At 53.2% G+C, this 20150-nt stretch overlaps 10 non-coding genes across 10 annotated transcripts; 4 read left to right on the forward strand and 6 right to left on the reverse strand.

Annotated features, from left to right (window-relative positions):
- The first annotated feature begins 1614 nt into the window (after positions 1-1614).
- TRNAS-AGA (transfer RNA serine (anticodon AGA)) lies at positions 1615-1696 on the forward strand. The gene has a single exon. It is a non-coding gene; the product is annotated as a tRNA-Ser (tRNA).
- A 1043-nt stretch (positions 1697-2739) lies between these two features.
- Positions 2740-2812, reverse strand: TRNAF-GAA (transfer RNA phenylalanine (anticodon GAA)). The gene has a single exon. It is a non-coding gene; the product is annotated as a tRNA-Phe (tRNA).
- Positions 2813-4143: 1331 nt separating this feature from the next.
- Positions 4144-4217, reverse strand: TRNAM-CAU (transfer RNA methionine (anticodon CAU)). Its single transcript has one exon. It is a non-coding gene; the product is annotated as a tRNA-Met (tRNA).
- An 807-nt stretch (positions 4218-5024) lies between these two features.
- TRNAK-CUU (transfer RNA lysine (anticodon CUU)) lies at positions 5025-5097 on the forward strand. The gene has a single exon. It is a non-coding gene; the product is annotated as a tRNA-Lys (tRNA).
- A 433-nt stretch (positions 5098-5530) lies between these two features.
- Positions 5531-5603, forward strand: TRNAV-AAC (transfer RNA valine (anticodon AAC)). The gene has a single exon. It is a non-coding gene; the product is annotated as a tRNA-Val (tRNA).
- Positions 5604-7391: 1788 nt separating this feature from the next.
- TRNAA-AGC (transfer RNA alanine (anticodon AGC)) lies at positions 7392-7464 on the reverse strand. The gene has a single exon. It is a non-coding gene; the product is annotated as a tRNA-Ala (tRNA).
- Positions 7465-9836: 2372 nt separating this feature from the next.
- TRNAS-AGA (transfer RNA serine (anticodon AGA)) lies at positions 9837-9918 on the reverse strand. The gene has a single exon. It is a non-coding gene; the product is annotated as a tRNA-Ser (tRNA).
- Positions 9919-14350: 4432 nt separating this feature from the next.
- Positions 14351-14422, forward strand: TRNAE-CUC (transfer RNA glutamic acid (anticodon CUC)). Its single transcript has one exon. It is a non-coding gene; the product is annotated as a tRNA-Glu (tRNA).
- A 1314-nt stretch (positions 14423-15736) lies between these two features.
- On the reverse strand, positions 15737-15950 carry LOC142824079 (small nucleolar RNA U3). Its single transcript, XR_012899106.1, has one exon. It is a non-coding gene; the product is annotated as a small nucleolar RNA U3 (small nucleolar RNA).
- Positions 15951-19475: 3525 nt separating this feature from the next.
- Positions 19476-19558, reverse strand: TRNAL-UAA (transfer RNA leucine (anticodon UAA)). Its single transcript has one exon. It is a non-coding gene; the product is annotated as a tRNA-Leu (tRNA).
- Between the last annotated feature and the right edge of the window lie 592 nt (positions 19559-20150).

Genomic DNA, 20150 nt, shown 5'->3' on the forward strand with positions numbered 1-20150 from the left:
CCCCCTTTAGCTGCCTGCTATGCACAGGGAAGCAGAAACAGGCAAAAGGCTGAGAGCTTTGCAAGACTCAGGCCAGAAAACTGGTAGGAAGAGGCTCCAGCCTGCACAGACGCAGTGGCTAAAAGGCCCTTGGCCTGGCTGGCTTTCCCCAATAGCAGGGAAAACTCTTCTCTTCCCTCTATTGTGGGGCCACTCATGGGCCTGCTGGCTCAGCTGTTTAGAGCTTGATGCTAATAATGCCCAGGTCACGGGTACAAGCCCCATGCAGACCCCACAATGCTGAAATTAGCTTTGTTTGAGCTGCTCCCCACAAAAAGCAGTGAGAGGGAGCCCTTGGCTGTGGACCCACTTGTGCCTGTTGCTCAGGGTTAAATAAGATCTCCCCCTGGAGGCTGCCTGTTCCCTTCCCACCTTGCATTGGCTGGGAATCAAATCAAGCAAAAGGCAGCAAACACCAATCACTGAAATGGTCTGAGCCACAGATAAAGACCCTCTTGCAGCTGTGGTCTGAGGAGGAGTCTCTGCAGGCCCTGCAGTCCAGGCGGAGGAATGTGGACATTTATGGCCAATGGCCAATGGTCTTGCAAAGAAAGGTCACCTCCCTCCTACCCCCGCATCCTACCAAGTCAGAGCCAAGGTCAAGGAATTGCGGGAGGGGTACGTGAGGACCCGTGAGGGCAGGTCCCGCTCTGGGGAAGCACCACAGCACTGTGCATACTGTGAGGAACTGGACCGAATCCCGGGGTGTGGGGAGCCCCTGTCTCCAGGGATAGTTGTGGAGTCTGGGATGGAGACACCTGGGCAGCAGCGGCTGCAGCTTCAGGATGACAACGCGGATGACCTGCAGCTCCAGGGGAGGCAGGAGGACTCCCAAACGTCTTCAGGCAGCGGGGAGGGAACATCAGGTGAGTACTGGGAGGTTGCAACACCCAGGACATGTGGATACTTGCAGTCTCCTTCAGGAGAGGGATGCAAATTTATGAAACCGGGATTTAAATATCCTGCGCTCTATTTGCATAATCGTGTCCGGGTGCTGTTTCAAAATACTTTATTATGAAATAAAAAACACCGTTTAGATGCAGTTATTTGGGGAGAAAACCCTTCTTCCGAAATAACCCTTAAACACTCCCCTCTGGTCTGGACCTAACAGCAGTGTCAGCGTTTGCTAGTCGGGGCTCTGGACAGCACCTGCACAGACGGAGATGGCAACTGCGGGACGCCCTGGCCAACTGTCCCAATGTCTCCCAGCAGAAAAGAAAACAAAAGATGCTAATGAAAACAGCCCCCTGGCAGCCAGGGAGTCAGCACGTCGGTGGGTGGGGCAGGACGCTGGGGGCAGAGCTGGGCTCTAACTCGCTAGGCGACCTTGGCCCATTCAGTGAATCTCTCCCTGTCTCCATGGCCCTGTCTGTACAGCAGGGACAGCAACACTCACAGGCCCCGCAGGAGGGGGCTAGTTTAATGCTTCATCCCAGGGCCCAGCAATGAGCCCCCAAGTTTGCCCTGTTCTGGAGCCATTTTTGCTGTGTGAATTCTGTGGGGCGGGTGAGGTCAGGCCTGGGCACTGGGATTAGTTACCACTTTCCCTGATCCTGGGACACTATTGACTTCATAGCTGTGGTGGCCGAGTGGTTAAGGTGTTGGACTAGAAATCCAATAGGGTTTCCCTGCGCAGGTTCAAATCCTGCTCACAGCGAGGCCTGTGTTTTGACAACACCCCTAACCAGACAACAAGCTGCACAACCAGTGGGCCACTCTCCCTGTCCCCAGTCAATCCCTTTCTGCGCCTTCCGAGAGAGACATAGAGCATGGTGCCTCCTTATGGGTCCCTGGGCTCTAGGGAAATGCTCAGCTCCTGCAGCTTCTGCCCCTTGCCCAACACCCCATGGCTCAGCCCTACCCCTGGGGGCTGCCCTGCTCCAGTGTGTGATAGGAGTTGAGAGGATGGAGCGTCTGGGCCTGCCCCCAAAGGTCCATCCATGAAGGGCAGAAATGTTGGGGATATGATGTGGGTCACTCCTCCCGAGGCATACAGCCCCCCCCACCCACCCACCCCCCGTGTTGGGAGCAAAGGGTCTAGAGAAGTATTGGGGGGGGGGAGTCTTGTTCCCTGCTCTTGCTCTGCCTTGGGCAAAGAATTAGTAACAGAATATTTGTCCAAGTTTATGTACAGAAAAAAACTGACAAGCATGTTTCTGTGGGGTGGTGGTTATCGTGTTTGCTTAATGTGGAAAAGGCTCCTGGTTCAAAGCCCAGCAGAAAGTGGGAACAAGGGGTTCTGCTGCTATTTGTGGCTCCCCAGGTAAACACAGCCCCTGTTGTTTGGGATAAGCCCAACTCCCAGGCTGAGTAAAGGAAAGAACAACAGGAGCCATGTCCTAGAAAGGGAGGTGCCAGTGTGTGTGAGTGCATGGCCCAGACAGACAGCTCCAGGGTGCAAGGACAGAGCTGCTGGATGCCTCTAGTGGCCCTGAGGGGGGGAGACATGGGTGTTAGCAACATGCTCATGTGATGCCATGTTCCAGCACCACCAACAGGGAGTGTTTTTTGTGGTGTCACCTGATTCCCCCCAAATTTAGCCCTTGTACCTGCCCTGTGGCAGGATAGAAACCCAGGGCCAAGAGAAAGCAGGAAGAGCCCCAGGATGCAGCTCATCTCCCCTTTTCTCCTGCAGTGCAGGTTGTGAGAACAGCTCTAAGCAAAACCATCACATTGAAGTAATTAGCCCCCATTGGAGCATGCCAAAGCCTGGAATTGAAACATGGACCTTTAGATCTTCAGTCTAACGCTCTCCCCACTGAGCTACTTTGGCTGTGATAAGAGCCCTGTCTGGCCTGTAATTCTCTGTCCAGGATGTTTTGCAGCATGTCGTTATGCCCTGCCCAGGAAGGCCAGACTGGCCTGTCCACAGCGCCCCTCCCCCACAGCCCAGAGCCAAGGTTCCCCCTAAGCCAGGCCTGGGCAATACAGGCCAGGGGGCTGGATCCAGCCCATGAAGCCACCCAACATGGCAGCAAGAAGCCTCAGGCAGATTCCCTGCTCGCCCTGCCCCCACGCACGGCTGAGAGAAGGGGCTGCTGGGCCCTTTGTGTCTCTCAGCTGTAGAGGAAAAGGCTTCATGCCTGGTCCCTGCTCCAGGCTTGTTTGTGGCCAATGGGAGCTGCCTGCTTGAAGCCCTGGCCAGTCCCCACAAGCTCTTATTCACCCAGGCCTGTGACCTGTACCCCCTGCGCAGGGAAGGGGCTGCCTGAGAAATGTGCTTGGCAGTGTCTGCCAGTCAGAGCCTGCCTCTGGCACCCCAGCCCCTCCCTTCCCTCAGCCCACTGGCCCTCCCTGTGATGGAAAAGGGCAAAGACTTGGCAGATTTCATGAGTACAGATGAGGCTGGTTTCCCTGACTGGGAATTGAACCAAGGTCTCAGCAGTGAAAGTGCTGAAACCTAACCACTAGACCATCAGCGACACATGAACATGGCTCTCTCCTTAACTACCCTTGCCTTTCACAGGCCACTTTCTGTCCCCTTCAGGACGAGGCTCCATTCTCCCTTGCCCAGAGGGGACAAGAACAGAAACCAAACAGAACATCAGAACAGCCAGACAGGGCCATGCCAGTTGCCCAACTAGCCCAGGATCCTGTCTCACAACAGCAGCCAATTTCATTGTCCCGAGGGAATCCTCAGGACAGACAATGGTTAAGTGACCCCTCCTGTCGCCCATTCCCAGCTTCTAAAATACACCAGCTAGGGACACCTGCCCTGTCCATCCTGGATAAATGCCATTGATTGACCTTCCCTGCATTAAATGATCCAGTTCTGTTTTGGATCAAATGTCTTGGGCTGCGCAGGCCTTGAGTCATGGCAAGAGCTGGAGGGGAATGGGGAACGGCTGCACTTTGGAATGGGAAGGGGGTGTCTGGCACCCTAAATTAGAACAGTTTCAAGGCCCTTGTCATGGAGGGCACCATGGCTTAGCTGGCTGAAGCACCTGTCTTATAAACAGTGGATCTTGGGTTCAAGTCCGAGTGGTGTGTTGTTGTAACCTTTGCCCACATTTACTTATGCCCTTCTGGGACACAGAAGAGACCTCCCCTTGCCACCCATGGAACTGCTGGTTCAGGAAAAGGCTGATTGGGGAGGTTACAATAAGGCACCACTGGGACTTGAACCCAGGATCTCCTGTTTATGAGGCAGGTGCTTTAGCCAGCTAAGCCATGGTGCCCTCCTCCAAAGTATCTTTAAAATGGCTCTTTATGTTTCCAGACAACACTTTTGACTCCCAAAGTGCAGCCGTTCCCCACTTCCCTCCAGCCACCGAGCCCAGGTGGTGTCTGGTCCCCTGGGCACAGAAAACTACAGCTCCGTGGGCAGGGGGCTTTGGCTTCCTTGCCCATGGGATGCTGTTGCAGGAAGGGCTGCTCAGCAGCGCTGGGGTTCACCTGTCGAGGAAGGAAAGAGTATTTGGGTGCAGACTGGCTAACCTAGTGAGGAGGCTTTAAACTAGGTTTGAAGGGGCAGGTGCCCAAAGCCCACAGGTAAGTGAACAACATGGACACCTGAGGGATACCAGGGCACAGGCAGGAGAAGATGGGAGTGAATCCTGCTACCTCTGCCATGGCTTGGCCCAGGAGGGCTGGGGTCTAGCAGCTTTTCACCCCAGCTTTGTGGGAGGCCAAGTAGGAAGGGGCCTCTGGAGGCTCATAGCCCCCTGGCCTGCTGTGTCTGTGGAAAGGGGGGAAGAGGACACATACCTCTCACTGGGGAACAGGACGCATGGATCCCACTCGTTCCTGCAGAAAATGGAAGAGGTTGAGCATTTTGCAGAGAATGGACCAGTCCCTGGAGAGATGGAAATGGGGCCGTTCCTTGTGGGGAAAGAAGTGTGTGTGTCGGGAGTGGGGTTCGAGTTCAAACCTCTCCACAGACCAGAACCCCACATTAGGGGCAAGAAAGAGCCTTGAGTCAGGCAGTGGAGAACACTTGGCTCCTGTTACCCTGAGATGGGATATTAGGAACTTTTTTGCAGGCAGCCTGGCTAGCTCAGTTGGTAGAGCATGAGGCTCTTAATCTCAGGGTTATGGGTTCAAACCCCATGTTGGGTGGTGCCCTTCTTTAACTCTCATTCTCAGTCTGTGAGCAGTTGGCTCTCAGTTTTCGCCAGGGTTTTAGAAAGAAAAAGTCTAGTCCTGGGGTCCAGCTTTAGTAGAACCAGAGAGAGAACCAACTGCAATTTCCATCTTCTGAGGAGAAGGGAAGAGGATTTTCTTCTCCTCAGTTCTAGCCACATCAGCCCAGGGGGGAGAAAAAATAACCCTCCGCCCACTGATTGTCCCCTGTCAGCTTCTGTAGCTTCACCTCCTGCCACAGCAGCTCCAGCTTTGAGCTACAAATCTCAAGGGGCTGGTGAGGAAATTAGGTGCTTCCCTGAGAACAAGAGGTGGAGTGTTCACAAGGAGCATCCCCCTCCCCTGCAGAGCAGGGTGTTAGAAAGAGCTAGAAACAGAACAGTCAGACAAGTTCCATCTCTTGAAATGTGTTTCTGTGGTGTAGTGGTTATCATGTTTGCCTAACACACAAAAGGTCCCTGGTTCAAAGCCAGGCAGAAACACAGGGTCTTCTCTTATTGCGCTGCCCAGGTAACTGCAGCTGCTGCTGACCAGCCTGTTCATGAGCCCAACGCTCATGTGACAGAGGAGGGTGGGGGTAACGTCAGCTGATAATGCCCCTGGGTGCCAACCTGGGGAAGCCAGATAAATTAGGCCAGGCAGCTGCTTGTGCCTTGGCCTCCCCGCCCTGGCAGGCTGGTGCATTGGGCTGGCTCTGCCTGCTGCCTCCCTTGTGTGACTTGCCCAGTGTAACAGGCCAAATGTCGGAAAAGCCTCTTCCAAAAAAAAAAAAAAAAAAGCAGAAGAAAAAGCTGCACAAACTGGGTTTTGAAATTTGCGTAGCTTTTCCCAGAAGAGCAGTGTAGGGCAGACATAGCCTGAGTGTTGCTCAGCACTGGTAGGAGACAGGGAGGGATAAAACGATCTAATGGCACCTGAAGCCTTTCAGAACAACGCCAAGCCCCAGACACAAGAATCAGCCCTTCCCTCCATCCTCACTGGGGTCTGCTGGGAACTGTCTGGACTCAAGCCCACCCCAGTTTCACCCTAAGGATTGCCTGTTCTGTAAAAGCTGCGCCCTGGAAATGAGAAAGCAGCTAAAGTGACACTCATGGGACTTGAACCCACAAACTTTGAGGCTACGTCTACACTGGTCCCTTTTCCAGAAGGGGCATGTTAATTTCAACTATCGTAGTAGGGAAATCCACGGGAGATTTAAATATCCCCCGCGGCATTTAAATAAAAATGTCCGCCGCTTTTTTCCGGCTTTTAGAAAAGCCGGAAAAAAGCGTCTACACTGGCCCCGATCCTCCGGAAAAAGCGCCCTTTTCAAAGTAGGAATAAGAGCCTCCGGAAAAGGGTGCTTTTTCCGGAGGATCGGGGCCAGTGTAGACGCTCTTTTCCGGCTTTTCTAAAAGCCGGAAAAAAGCGGCGGACATTTTTATTTAAATGCCGCGGGGGATATTTAAATCCCCCGCGGATTTCCCTACTACGATAGTTGAAATTAACATGCCCCTTCCGGAAAAGAGGCCAGTGTAGACGAGCACTTAATGTCTAGCTGGGCTCACATGAATCACTGCAGCTTAAAAGAGTGATAGAAAAGTAGCCATGTTAGTCTAGGGTAGCTGAAACAAAATACAGAAAAAAACCAGTTTCTTGCCATTTTAACTCAGAAAGGACATTATCTCAATGACTTAATTGCCTGCCTCCTGCTTCAAAAGCCTTTTAAAACTGCACTTTAAAGGGAATCCTCTGAACTGTTATTCATGCTAAAATTCGACACTTTACGGCGGGGTCCTAACAAAGACTCTAGTTATCTTACCCATTACAAAGATAGCTTCCCCAGTTATCACCTCTGATATCATTAGCTCCCAGACATTTACCTTCCCCCCCGCATCCCCGTTCTGTTCTGAAATTTGATTTGTCCTTTTCATATGTGTTTGGTTTTTTTAATTGTATCCTTTGCTATATATGGTTGTAACAATTTTCTTCCACTATTTGATCTGAGGAAGTGGGTCTAGCCCACGAAAGCTCATCATCTAATAAACCATCTCGTTAGTCAGTCTTTAAAGTGCTACATAGTCCTGTATTTTGTTGCAGCTTAAAAGTCCAACATGCTTTCCATTGCACCACAGAGCCTGATATCTCCACTCTCTGCTTTGCAGCATGGCAATTGCTGGTGGCAAAGAAAGGGAAGCCAGGTCTGTCTCTTTTGGGAGAGCAGGTAGGAAGAGGGAGGGGGCCACTGAGCCCCTGACAGTGAAAATAAGGGTTAAGAGCTGAGCTGCAGTTGGAGAATGTGGGCATTGATCCCACTACCTCTTGCATGCTAAGCAAGCGCTCTACCACTTGAGCTAATTCCCCTGCTGCATTTACAGAGGCCTTCTTGGAGACTCTTCCCTTCTCTACAGGGACGTCTGGCATCTAGGTCCGTTAGTCGTGGGAAAGGAGAAGGCTCCAAAAAGGCCTCAAGGGCAACTCTCAAGGCGACTCCCTGCAGCAAAGCCATGGGGGGGGGGGTCTCTGAGATGGCCCCTGCCCTGCAGCCTGTCCCACCTGGCCACTGTCATGGACTCTCTGTGAGGTCATCACCTTCCAACCTCCTTTAGCCAATAAGCTGAGGGGCTGCAAAAGGCCCTTGTGATGTCACTGCCACACCCACCCCTGCCCTCCAGGGCTAATGTCCTGCCCCAGGCAGCCCCTTTGCCTGGCTGAGCTGCTCCCAGGGGTGAAAGTGACACATTTCTTACAGGGAGTCCTGGGAGATGAAGCAGCTGGAGGGAGCCAGGAGAGCAGAGGCCAGCCTGAGAGCTGAGAGTCAGAGGTGCCCACTGCACTTTCACACCACAGGTCCCATGGTGTAAGGGGCAGCACTCAGGACTCTGAATCCTGCAATCTGAGTTCAAATCTCATAGTGGGACCCACTGAGACTCAGCTGGTTGTTACAAGGTTCAAGTGCTTTGGCTTCCGTGCCCTGAGGTTCAATAAAGAGAGTTTTGTTCCGCTTGCTGGGTGTCTGAGGCCACTGGAGCTCCATCTCCAGACGGAGCAGGCTGGCGGGAAGGGCCTGATGCCATCACAGCTGCAGGGCAGGTCACCCACCTGACCTCTGAGCTCAGACAGTGCTGGAGGCAGCCAGACAGTGTGAGCAGGTCAGAGGGGGGATTGGGGGAAGGGCCCTGAGTCCTGGCTGCCAGCCACGCACCTTGGCACAAAGACCAATGGCCCCTGCACAAAGTGCATTGTGGGAATAAGAGTTGGGGCAGCAGGAAAGGGGCCAGCCCCTCAGTACCAGGGCACAGGCAGGAGAAGATGGGAGTGAATCCAGCTACCTCTGCCATGGCTTGGCCCAGGAGGGCTGGGGTCTAGCAGCTTTTCACCCCAGCTTTGTGGGAGGCCAAGTAGGAAGGGGCCTCTGGAGGCTCATAGCCCCCTGGCCTGCTGTGTCTGTGGAAAGGGGGGAAGAGGACACATACCTCTCACTGGGGAACAGGACGCATGGATCCCACTCGTTCCTGCAGAAAATGAAACAGGCTGAGCCCTTCTCCTGTCCCTGGAGAGATGGTGTGACGGCGCGTTGGGGGTCCCCCGTCTCCTGCACCCCGAAATGGCACAAACAGACTGCACCAGCCGGTGGAATAGAGGAAGTTTATTGCCTCTCCAGGGTACAGCACAGCCCAGATGTAATCTGGTCACAGAGCTGGGCTAGGATGCCTCAGGACCCCTTGAGATGGGGGAGACTGGGCCCCTAAACTCCAGCCCCTTTCCCTAGGCTGTCTCCTCCATGCTCCCAGCCAGCAACTAACTCCCACTCTTCCAGTCCTGCCCCCCAGCCAGCGCAGCATTCCACCTCCCTTTGTTTCTCCCCATGGGGGGTAGACTGGTTCAACGGGTATGGTACCTTTGCATAATAAGATTTTCCCTGCTGGGTCTTGCTCCAGACAGCAGAGGTCACCACAGCCCAGCAAGTACCCCCACTATGTCACAGATGGAAATGGGTCCGTTCCTTGTGGGGAAAGAAGTGGGTGTGTCGGGAGTGGGGTTCGAGTTTAAACCTCTCCACAGACCAGAACCCCAAATTGGGGGCAAGAAAGAGCCTTGAGTCAGGCAGTGGAGAACACTTGGCTCCTGTTACCCTGAGATGGGATATTAGGAAACTTTTCTCATACAGCCTGGCTAGCTCAGTTAGTAAAGCCTCAGACTCTTAATCTTAGGGTCATGGGTTCAAGCCTGATGCTGGTTGGTTCCCTTCCTTGACTCTGGTGCTGATCATGCAATGGAAACACATTATGTTTAAACAGCTGCCATGTGAATGTACCTGAAAGTCACAAGGATCAATGATCTGTGTGAAAGGCAGGTGGCCAGTAATTAGAGCCCCAGGTATGTTGTGTGCACAAAGGAAGGTAGGAATGTGCACTGGGTAGTCTGATAATGGTGTTTAGTGAAAATTAATAGGTGTAATCGCATTGCACAGGAGTCTTTTTCTTGTGCAAGAAGGGGCAGTGTAGACACTCCTTCTTGTGCAAGAGTCTCTTCTGAAAAAAGTGGTGGTGGCTTATTAGCTATGCAAATGAGGCTCAGCAATATTCCTCATTTGCATATTACTCATGCAAGAAGCTACAAGTGTAGACATAGCACAGGTGTCCCTTCTGATGGGACAGGCATGTTCTTCTCCTGGGTCTCAGAGTTTGGGTACCTTGTTGCCCTAGGAAGGGGTGTGACCAAAACACAGACCTCACTGTGAGCAGGATTTGAACCTGCACAGGGAAACCCTATTGGGTTTCTAGCCCAACACCTTAACCACTTGGCCATCACAGCTCTGATTCCTAGTAGCTCAGGGGAACTGGTAAATAATCCCACTGCCCAGGCCTGATGTCACCTGACAGAATTCACACAGCAAACCATTTCAACCGTCATGCAGAGGGGTCCTGGGCGCTCTGGTGTGAGGCTGCCTTGGAGGTGAGTTCTGCTTCCAGGTCTCCCTCCTCCTCCTTGGTCTTCTCCCTTCCTTTCCCTTTTCCTCCTTCTTCCTCTTCTCGTTTCCCCTTTTCCTTCTTCTCCCTGGTCTCCTTCTTGGACCCCTGTTTATATAGTGATAATTTAGTCCTGCTTAACCAATTATTTTAGTTTAATGTTACTAACCAAAGCTAACATACTATTATGATTTACCTAACCAATCATACTTCACCGCCTTTGTTGATTTTCCCCCAGCAACATTAATGATACAGCTGATCAATAGGATCAGACCCCCTGGTGACAGCCTAGTGTGACCCTATTGAAATGCCACTTAGATGGAATGTGAGCCCAGTCTCTACAGTTAATTGCTGCTGCTCTGCAGTCTGCTTTCGTTTAGATCTGCCAAATAGCTAGAGACCTTCCAATGGACACACATTGTTAAAGAACCTTTCCAAGCATAAGACACCCAGACCCACAAGCACAATCAACACAACTGCAAAGGGACTCAAACCCTCAGTCTTCTGACCCAAAGTCAGATGCCTTATCTTTTAGGCTACACAGTCCTGTTTAGGAGTGGACATTTTGAAGTGTGTAAGAAGGGAGCAGTCTAGCTAGCCCCCCCCCCCCCCCGCTTTGTTCTGCCAAAGCCGGTTGGGTGGGGTGGGGCTGGTTATGGGGAGGCAGAGCCCTGTGCCTGTCTCAGGGCATCCCAGGGAGGCTCCTTGCAGCCCAGGAGAAGAAGGGGGCTCTGGGTGGAAGGAAACAAGCAAAGCTGGTCCGAGTGGCCATGAGCCAGAACTCCAGTTCAGCCTAATTGAATCACTGCTGGCTCATGTAGGTCCCATGGGCTGTCTCTCGACGGGCCAGTTTTTCCGGAAAATCAGCTGCTTTACCAGAAAAATTTGCCAGCTGTCTACACTGGCCACTTGAATTTCTGCAAAAGCGCTGACTCCCTACTGTAAGAAATCAGTGCTTCTTGCGGAAATCCTGTGCTGCTCCTATTCGGGCAAAAGTCTTTTTCCAAAAGACTTTTGCGCAAAAGGGCCAGTGTAGACAGCAGAGATTTCTTTTTTGCAAAAAAAGCCCCGATCGAGAAAATGGCGATCGGGGCTTTTTTGCTGAAAAGCGCATCTAGATTGGCCACGGACGCTTTTCCACAAAAAGTGATTTTGCGCAAAAGTGTCCTGCCAATCTAGATGCTCTTTCTGAAAATACTTTTAACGGAAAACTTTTCCGTTAAAAGCAGTTCTGGAAAAACATGCCAGTCTAGATGTAGCCATGGTGTAAGAGGCAGCACTCAGAGCTCTGAATCATGTGATCCAAGTTCAAATCTCTGTGGGACTTGCTGGGGTTGGGCTGGTTGCTGCAAAACCCTCCAACTTTATGAGCTTTGGGCTCCTTATCTGCAGGCTCCCCAGAGAAAGAGTTCTGTGCCTCCTGCTGGGTGTCTGATGCCCCCTGGAGCTCAGTCTGATGCTATGGTCTGCCTGGCTGAGATGGGCTGGGCCCTAAAACTTAACCTGCCTGGAGCTTGCTGCTTACCCTTGTGGTCTCTTTTGTGGTCCCCAGGTGCTGTCAGTCTCTGACTCTTGCCCCCCTGGCGCTAGCAGGTGCCCCCCCCCCCAAACAATCTTTTAAATTGGTCTTTCTGGTCCCTCTCACGGTGTTTTTCTCCTCAGCAGCAGCGCACAAGAGAGAAGCTGTTGCCAGTGGCCCTGCAAGGCAAGATGAGCTTTGCCTGCCCCCTCAGCCTGACTTGTTACTTGGCCCCATTCCTGCCTCTCTTCCCGGTGGCTGAAAGGGGCTGCGGCTGCTGCCGACAGGGAAGAAGCTGGGAGGCAAGAAGCTGGGAGGCAAGGCAGCAAGAGATTCCGGCTGCCTCTTTGCCCTGGGTCTCAGTGCGCCATGTCGGCCACCAGCCAACTTGACCAAACCTCAAAGCATCTGGACTAGTGAGCCCACATCACAGTGAGTTGCTAGTGGCCCTGTCAGAGAAGAGGAGCCTTTCTGAAAGGACCATTTGTGAACTCGGGTTCTGAAGGCCGGCTAGCTCAGTTGGTTAGAGAGTGGTGCTAATAACGCCAAGGTCATGGGTTCAAGCCCCATGTTGGCTGCATGTTTGTTCACTGCAGTGACTACTCTCCTTTCTCCACCCCCAGACACACACTTTAGCTGCCTACTATGGACAGGGAAGCAGAAACAGGCAAAAGGCTGAGAGCTTTGCAGGACTGAGGCCAGAGAACTGGTAGGAGGAGGATCCAGTCTGCACAGACCCAGTGGCTAAAAGGGTCTGGCCAGCTTTCCCCTAATGGCAGGGAAAACTCTTCTCTTCCCTCCATTGTCCCCAGTGGGGTGACCTGATCCCAAATTCCTGCTGCTGCAGTGGCTGGCCCATGGCTCCTCCAGCCCAAGCCACAGAGGGAGGCTCCATATGTCCAGGAGACTGGGACCATGTGCCCAGCCCACAGAGCTGCTGCCAATCACTGGTCACCTGCTTCAGTGGCCCAGCAGCCCCTCCCCCGAACCTGCTCCTGCTCAAGGCCCCCCTGAACCCACCCAGGCTCCTGATCGTCTGACTTCTGCACTAGCCAGCCCACATCTCAGTGAGTCGCCCGTGGCCCCATCAGAGACGAGCTCTGGGCAGCGGCAGAGACGTCCCTGCAGCTGCCTGTGGGGTCTTTCCCAAAGGGCCCCTCGTGGGCTGCTGGCTCAGCTGTTTAGAGCTTGATGCTGATAACGCCCAGGTCGTGGGTGCAAGCCCCATGCTGGCCACAGGGGTGTCTGGTTTGGTGACTTGCCTTTGTGTAGCTGCCTGCTATGGACAGGGAAGGAGAAAGAAGCCCTGGGAGGTGAAGCAGCGGGAGGGAAGCAAGGAGCAGAGTGTCAGCTGCCAGCCGAGAGTCACTGGTGCCCTCTGCCCCCTGGGACTGCCCCTCCCTGAGCCGCCAGCCCCCTGTCTCTCACCGTGCGCCCCTTGGGGAGTCCACTCGCTCTGGGCTCCGGGGGCCTCCCGCTCCCACAGGGAATGACACAGCCCTGTGCCCTAGCCCAGAGCCACTCCCAGCCCGTGTGAAACAGGAGGGTTCATTGAGCGTCTGACACAGCACAGGGACCCAGGCAGGCAGCAGGGGCTGCGGGTGAGGAGTGAGGGCACCAGAGGGGGCAGGGAAACAAGTAGCACCAAGACTCTTGCCACCAGGGTCTGGCCACCTGACTCCCTGCCCAGGCTGCTGGGCCCCCGACCACTTCAGCTGCCGGGTCAACCCGGGAGCTAAGGCAGGAATGGGGGGAAGGAGCAAGTCAAACTGCAGGTGGCAGGAAACACCAGTCGCGCCTTCCTGGGCCGGGCACGACGGCATCATGTTAGTGACACGGCTGCCAGACATCCCGGACAGTTAATAACCAGCTAGAGGGGTTTATGGGGAGCTCAGTGTGGGGAGCCTAAGATGAAACATTTAAAGGTCCCTGGCTCAATCCCAGGCTTTGCCATGTCTCTCGGTGCAGCAGGGCCTCTCTGGTCCCCTTGCTGTGCTAGTGCCCTGTGACATCCCCTCATCCATCTTCGCCACAGCCCAGCATTGGAAACTCCCGTCCATCTGATTAACTCCCTTCACTTCCACCCCTCCCTCAGAGTCCTTGCTTCCTTGGCTAAAGTCCCCTCCCTTGTGCATGTGGCTGGCAGTGGTTACTAGATGGATCCATTTACATGTAGCTTCACTGAAACCCCCCTTGTTGGCCTGCGCCCAGGTCAGTCCGTGTCACTGGCTCAGGGGTTTCTCCCCCCAGCACGCTGCAGAGAAAGCCCTTGTGTGTGAAAGGGCCTCAGGGAGCCCAGAAACCAAGTTAAAAATAAACTAAAGGAAACATTTTTGCACCCAGTGGAACTCCTTGCCAGAGGATGTTGTGAAGGTGAAATCTACAAGAAGGTCCAAAACAGAACTGGATAATTTAATGCAGGAAAGGTCAATCAATGGCATTTCACCAGGATGGACAGGGCAGGTGTCCCTAGCTGGTGTATTCCAGTAGCTGGGAATGAGCGACTGCAGGGATCACTTAATAACTGTCTGTCCTGAGGATTCCCTCCGGACAATGAAATTGGCTGCTGTTGTGAGACAGGATCCTGGGCTAGTTGGACAAGTCACATGACTCAGTCTGGCTGCTTTGATGTTCTGTTTGGTTTCTGCTCTTGTCGCCTCTGAGCAAGGGAGAATGGACCTGCCACCCCATCCTGAAGTGGACAGAAAATGGCCTGTGAAAGGCTAGTGTAGGTGAGCAAAAAGGTAAGTTTCATGTGTCCCTGATGGTCTAGTGGTTAGGATCCAGCACTCTCACTGCTGTGGCCTGGGTTCAATTCCCAGTCAGGGAAACCAGCCTGCAGTTTCATGTGACAGCTGCCTAGTCTCTTTTTCTCACCTATGTGACAGCAGCTGTGACCCAAGAGATTACATCAGACTCCTTTCCACCTCCCTGGCACTGCTAAGACAACATTTGCCATTTTCATTTTCAGAAGGGGCAGAGCTGGGTGACTCAAACTGCCCCTCCCCTCTCCCGTGTGGGCAGCCCTGCAGGAAGCTCTGTGTCACACACAGCACTAGCCCAGCGCAGTGTCAGGTCAGCACAAGATCTATTGGTTCAGTTTGGTTGTTGAAGGAGACAACCCAGAACTGGCTCCAGCCCCCACTCAGTAACCTGGGGAAATGACCCACCAGGCCTGGGCCCCTTGGAGAGGCAACGATTCCCCACTGGCCAGGGCAGAGCCTCCCTCTGACACAGTCATGGAGCCTTCTCCCCCTGGCCCTGCCTCCCCCTTCACTCAGCTCTCACTGCTCGGTGCTGCCAGGGAGGGGCCTCACTGCTAGTCAGTGTTTCTTTTCCAGGAGCAGGTGAGTTTTGTCTTGTGCACCAATATTGAGGTCGTGTGCCTGTTCAGGTGTGAGCCCCCGCGGCGCCTGCCAGTTACTAACAAATATCTTAGCTACACGTTATGGGAGAAAGACACTAACCCAAGGGATAATTAACACTGGGCTGCAGCTAGTCTCTGCCTCCCGCAGGGCCACTAGGGAACAGATGGGAGACAAGGCATGAGGCAGATCCAAGGGGCTGGCTAAATCCAGTGTGAGAAGCACATGAAAAAGACCCAGCAGCAAGTAAGAGAAAAGCATGAAAACATCAGGATCAAGACCAGAGCAGTTCGGCTATGTCTACATTGGCAAGATTTTGCGCAAAATCTTGCCGCCCGTCTACACTGGCCACAAGTATTTGCGCAAGAACACTGAGTTTGTAACGTACAATATCAGTGGTTCTTGCGCAAACACTCTGATGCGCCCACTCACGGATAAGCCCTCTTGTCAAGTATTCTTGCGCAAGAGGGCCAGTGTAGACAGCAACGTTAATTTCTTGCACAACAAAGCCCAGTGGCTAAAATGGCCAGCGAACCATTGGAACTTTCTTAAACAAGAGAGCATCTACATTGGCACGAATGATTTTGCGCAAAAGCACAGGCCAGTGTAGGTGCACTGCAAAAATTCTTGCGTTAAAAGTATTTGCACAAAGTCATACCAGTGTAAATGTAGCCTACAAGTAAATCCAGGAATTAAACAAAAACCAAAACAAAACAATAAAGCGAAATCCCCATTCCTCTCTACTGCAAAACTAATTTTGAACTTTTTGACAGTAGTTAACCATTCAGCCTGTGCTCTCTTCCTCCAGCTTCCCAACAGGAAAGAAAGAACAATCATTAACAAGACAGCAATTACATGAAAGCAACACCATCTGCTTGCTTCATGCTCAAAAAACAACACTATCACTCATTCTCATAGATAGCGAGACCAACCACCTTCAGCTGCATTTCTCTAGTTACCAACTATAGAAATGATCCCTGAAAGTACAGTCTTATTAGCACCTGCTTCTCTACACACCCACACTTGTGTGCATTCACTTTCTCCTCATGAGGAATATTTTCACACAACACTTAGAAAACTAAAAAACAGAAATAATCTCAGCAAAGTGCTTGTCCCATTCAAACATGCTCCACCAGGTTTAGAAATCTGCATATTACAATATGCTCCATGTCCCTGTTTACAGAAACACGCCTTCTGATTAGCATGTGGAGCACCTGGCAGCCAATCAAAATCTCCTGGGCTACATCTACACTGGCACCCTTTTCCAGAAAAGGGATGCAGATGAGCCAAGTCAGAATTGCAAATGCAGCAGGGATTTAAATTTTCCCCGCTGCATGGCTGTGTCTACATTGGCCCCTATTCCGTAATAGGGATGCAAATGTAGCACTTTGGAATAGGAAAATCCATGGGGGATTTAAATATCCCCTGCGGCATTTTCATTAACATGGCTGCCGCTTTTTTCCGGCTTGTAGATAAGCCGGAGAAAAGTGCCAGTCTGGATGCGATCCTCCGGAAAATAAGCTCTTTTCCGGAGAATCTCTTATTCCTACTTATCTACAAGCCGGAAAAAAGCGGCAGCCATGTTAATGCAAATGCCACGGGGGATCTTTTGGAAAATAAAGCCTTTTCCAGAAGATCCTTTATTCCTCTTAAAATCAGGAAAATTTAAATCCCTGCTGCATTTGCAATTCTGACTTGGCTAATCTGCATCCCTTTTCCGGAAAAGGGTGCCAGAGTAGACACAGCCCTGCTGTTTCTTCCTGAAACTGCAGTTCCTGGGGCTCCTCTAAGTCAGTGGTAACAAACGGCCAGTCCGCAGACCAGCAAGGGGCCAAGAACCCCTGCCTGCCGGGCAGAGGTGGAAAGTAATAAAGTAGAAATACTTGCTCACACTACTCAAGACCTTTTTTGGGTATTTGTACTTTACTCAAGTAATTTATTTTTGTTGTACTTTCATTTTTATTCAAGTTATTTTATTTTTTATAGACAATATTGTACTTTTTACTCCACTCCCATGTCCAGAGGCACTGGGTTGCTCACGACTTGCATCGTTCTGATTTGCTAAAGCCCAGCTGCATGTGCAAGCACCAGCCATCCAAGAAACAGCCAATCCAAAAGCACAATGCCCCTGCCAAGGAAGAAGCCTTTTAATAGCTGCTCCAACACCTTGTCATTCAAACCCAGTATCCCTGCAGGCCCTGCCAGCCTGAGACCTGAGCGAGCAGGGCGGTTGCCCAGGGCTCCGTGCTGAGGGGGTGATATGAGCAGTCTCATGTGACCTTACCTGGGGCCAGGCAGCTAAACAGGAGGGAACCCAGCAGCCGGGGTCAGGGGGGACAGAGGCACTTACTTGTGTTGGGTGAATCCTCTGCTCTGGGGGGAGCAGCAGCAGGGTGGGTGGGTGCTGGGGGCAGGGGCTCCCCATTCCCCCTGGGACAGAGGCCCCTGTGGAAGCCCTGGGGGGGGGGCAGGCTGTGCTGGAAGAGGCTGGGGGTGGGCGGCTGAGGGGGGTGGGGATTGAAGAAGCATCTGTGTGGGCAGCTAGCTCGTCAGTGAGCAGCAGAGCACACGGGCCCGTCGCCCCCCAGCCGAGCCCCCCAGCTGCTCTCCCAGGGCTGTGGCCGACCAGCCTGCACTGCTGCCAGCCCGGGCTCAGCTCTGCCACGACCTGCCCAGCCGCCTCCCTGCCAGGGGCTGCAGACGTGTCTGCTGGGGTAGAGAGGAGGGACGTGTCTGCCCAGCCAATGTGAGGAGTGCGCCTTTGGGACAGAGAATTTCTGTCCCATCTCCTTGCTTTTTGTCTGGCCCCAGTGGCCTAATGGACAAGGCACTGGCCTCCGGAGTTGTAGGTTCAAGTCCCAGCTGGGGTATAGATGTGTGACCTTCTGAGGGTTGATTGGGAAGCCTTGGCTTGATTTTTCCCCATGGAACTGAGAGGTGGTTCCCCAAGAAATGCCACATCCCATAGGACAGCAGCTGTCTAGTCCCACCAGCTCCAGGAGTGACTCAGACAGAGGGAGGGGGCTGGAGCAGAGCAGGGTCTGTCTGGTGACAGGGCAGAGCCTGAGGAGGGGCAGCTCTGGCAGAGGCTCAGTAGGAGCAAGGGGGGAGCTACTTTGGCCTGGCCCTTTTACAAAGCCCTTGAGCATGGGGCTGGCATTGGGGGAAAGTTCCCTCAGCGATGGGATGGGGAGGAGGCTGGGCTAGGAAGGCGCCGTTCTCCCTCCTCTTGCTCCCAGACGACATGGCTGCCAGGCCTGGGTGCGGGCAGACTGGCAGTTGCTGCACCAACACGGGCAGGAGGCCCCACTGATGGTGGGGAGGCAGCCCCAGCAGCAGGCACAAGGCTGGGCCAGCATATGGGGGGAGGTGTTCGACTGCGTGTCCCTGCTGACATGGAGCTGGGTTGCCAGGTGTCCGGTTTTGGACCAGACAGTCCAGTATTTGAGCTTTCTGATCAGGAAACAAACTGAGAAAATAGAAATAGAAATGTCCGTTAGTTTCTAAATAACAATAATAACAATAATGTCGATTGTGGTGTCATGTCAAGTGTCTCCAGTATTTTTGTAGAAACCATCTGGCAACCTACATAGAGCCCAGGTGACAGGACACTTCCTAGTACTCACTGCTGCTAGCAACACCCTCACACCACTCCTCACAGCTCCCCCCACCATGGGGCAGGCAGGAGGGGCTTGTTCCCCCCAAGTGACAGAGGGAGGGACAAAGGCTGAGAAAGGCAAAGGGCCTTGTCTGACCTCACACAGCCAGTCTGGGGCAGTGCTGGGCACAGGACCCAGATGCTGAAACTCCCCCTCAGTCTGGAGTTTCACACCCTGACTGATAAGAATAACGTGACCTCCAGTGAAATATAGCCCCACAGCCCGGCCTAGGGATGGCTCAGCCAGTGGGTTAGAAGCACCGGGACACAGAGAGACTCAGGAGCTGGTCAGAGACAAGCACTGGCAAGAAACAGAACAATTCCCCGAGCAGATGAGAAGTTCTGGCTCATTTGCTGGGACTTAAGGAGAACAAGGAAGTCCTGAGTCTCCTCCCTGTGACTGGCCCCTGCTCAGCCAATCAGAACTGGGACTAGAACTGGAAGGATATGTCCACACTGATGGGCTGTGTCTACACTGGCGGGTTATTGTGCAAGAAGGGCCGTTCTTCCGCAGAGCATCCACACTGCCCACTCGCTCTTGTGCAAGAAGTTTTACAGTAAAGCATGGTAAGAAAGGGCTTCTTGCACAAGAGCTATGCTCTTTTCTAACAGGTGTAAGTCCTCTTGTGCAAGAGGGCAGTGTGGATGCAGGACAAGGGTTTCTTGCCCTATAGCTAAACTGCCATCAGAGCTTTCTTGCACAGGAGAGCATCCACACTGCCATGGATCCTCCTGCACAAATGCATATCTCGCACATGGCAAGATGCCACCAGACAGACCTTCAGAGATGAAGTCCAGTCCCCTGCCCTCATAGCAGGGCAAATCACCATTCAGATGGATGTCTGTCCAAAACAGGGAGCTACCAGGAGTGGGGTTTGAACCCACGCAGACAAACATCTATTGGATCTTAAGTCCAACACCTTAACCACTCAGCCATCCTGGTAATAGAGGAAGGCCTAGACGTGTGCAAGTTCTCTCCCCAAATAGCCCAGGGACTCGCTCTCAGAGCATCTTCCCGGCCCATCCCTGTGCCAGGGCTTCCCACTGTTGCCAGTCCCTAACAGATCAGTGTTTGCAGATATCTACACTTAAAAAAATTCACAGAAAAAATTCCCCTCAGGCTGCTGGAGGAGGCAGCTCCCCCCCCCCGGGGGACTGGTGCCTGCAGAGGGAGGGGCGCAGGGAGAGGCACCCACAGAGGCAGGGGGCATTTGGGACGCCCTGGTTATAAACTTTAGAAATTTTGTTGGGGCAGAGAAGTTGGTGCCCCCTAGTGCCACCACCAGTCACCTCTGCCCCCCCTCCTGCCCGATGGGGGTGGGGGAGCTGCCATTGTATCTCCCCCCTCTCCTGTACAAGCCCTGCCCTGTGTCTCCCCCTCCCCCAGCCAGGCTGCTCTTGCTCCCCCAGTCTCCTCCCAACCTCCCCTGCCCCCTGTGACACCTCCCCCAAGTTTCCCTCCATTGCACTCCTGCTCTCAGCCACCCCATGCCTGGCATGGCAGGGACTGGCCAGGCTGGGGGTGCTGCCGTGGG

Source organism: Pelodiscus sinensis, chromosome 28 (genome assembly GCF_052426305.1).
Source record: "Pelodiscus sinensis isolate ZL-2025 chromosome 28, ASM5242630v1, whole genome shotgun sequence".
In the NCBI taxonomy this organism is placed as follows: domain Eukaryota; kingdom Metazoa; phylum Chordata; order Testudines; family Trionychidae; genus Pelodiscus; species Pelodiscus sinensis.